The sequence below is a fragment of the Micromys minutus genome, assembly GCF_963924665.1.
Source record: "Micromys minutus genome assembly, chromosome: 27".
In the NCBI taxonomy this organism is placed as follows: domain Eukaryota; kingdom Metazoa; phylum Chordata; class Mammalia; order Rodentia; family Muridae; genus Micromys; species Micromys minutus.
This window is the reverse complement of record NC_137962.1, coordinates 4,025,065-4,026,608: the sequence shown is the minus strand read 5'-3', so window position 1 is coordinate 4,026,608 and position 1,544 is coordinate 4,025,065. Positions and strand designations below refer to the sequence as shown.

At 42.4% G+C, this 1,544-nt stretch overlaps 1 pseudogene across 1 annotated transcript; it reads right to left on the bottom strand.

Annotated features, from left to right (window-relative positions):
- Positions 1 to 221: 221 nt before the first annotated feature.
- Positions 222 to 1,161, bottom strand: LOC308437794 (ribose-phosphate pyrophosphokinase 1-like; annotated as a pseudogene). Its single transcript has one exon. The product of its transcript is annotated as a ribose-phosphate pyrophosphokinase 1-like (transcript).
- Between the last annotated feature and the right edge of the window lie 383 nt (positions 1,162 to 1,544).

The following is a 1,544-nucleotide window of genomic DNA, read 5'->3' as shown; positions in this document are numbered from 1 at the left end:
CACAAGATAACCAAAAAAGCCAGGATGCAACAACACAGGTAGGGCATCCTAGCAGTTAATAGCAATCTGTCTTTCTCCAGTATAGGATAAATTCGAATATAGCTAATGTGAGTTGTAGAAAGCTATACTGAAGCAAGACGACTCTTCTGCTGAACTCAACAATACCAAAGAAAACAATGGATGGGTTGGCTTTATTTCAAAATGCTTCAGAAGTTATTATATTATAGAGGAACTTGACTGAACAGGTAGGAGACAGATTCTCCATTGTGGGTTTTCCTGATGGCTCCTGCAAGGATCATAGAGATACCAATCACCTGTATTTTGGAGCCATGTTTCATCTTGTCCTCCTGAGGTATGGTATTGGTAACTTCTATTGATTCAAAGCATGCACTGTTGTTGAGAAAAATGGCTGGGTCAGAAAAATTTCTGTGAGTCAAAATAGCATAAACTCTGGTAGTGCCAGCTAAGAGAAACTCCTCAGCAGCAGGGCATATTGTGGCACAAGTGTCAGCCATGTCATCCACAAGTATAGCCAAACGATCCTTCACATCTCCTACTAGTACCCTGCAGTCCACTTCATTGGCCTTCTTCTGTTCCTTGGGAATCAAAGCAAAATCCACATTCAATCTGTCTGCCAGGGGGGTCACGCTCTTGGCTCCACTAGTACCAGTTGAGACAAATAGTAGTTTCTCCACTCAGATATATTCTCCTGTATCCACTTTAGGAGAGCTGGCTCTGCATATAAGTTATCCACTGCATTATCAAAGAAACCCTGAATCTGAGATGCAGGTAGATCCATGGTGATAATGTTATCCACACCTACTATAGATCCCATATTTGCAACAAGCTAAGCTGAGATTGGAGCCAGCTCTTATCCTTATCTTGGTGAGCATGAGGGAAGCATGGAATGGCTGCAGTAACTCGGCTGGCTGAAGCAATCCTGCAAGCATTAATCATGATCAAAAGCTCCATTAGATTGTCATTTGTCTCCCCACACCCACTCTGAACAATGTAGACATCCTCTCCATGAACACTTTCCCCAGTTTCCACACAGGTCTCCTGGATGCTGAATTCCTTAGACACCACCAGGGCCAGATGGTCCGCACTTTTCTGGGATAAGTCCTGGTGCGCACCCCTGCTAAAGGTTTTGATGTTCGGCATCTTGGGCAACTACCCAAACGTGATCAGTGGACACTGATGCTGTTGCCACTGGAAGGGAAGTCAGCACAGACCCAGAACACCAACAATACCATGTTGCTATGCCTCTGTCTTCTTTTTTATTTTTAAAACAACAGAATTTTCATTTCACACACTATGTTTTTCTTACCCAAAATGTGTCTTAGTTTTTGTTTTGGAGCACTTTGTCACCTTAGAGCCAGGGATGCACATATCATAAAAAAGAAAGGTGTGGAATATATAAAATATCCTGAATTCTTCTCACACTCCAGAGGTGGGGCTAGAAAATTTTCTAGACCTGAGTTTCCTGCCTACAAAGTGTTCATTAGCAAAGCCACATACACAATAAATTGTCAAGATCTAAACAA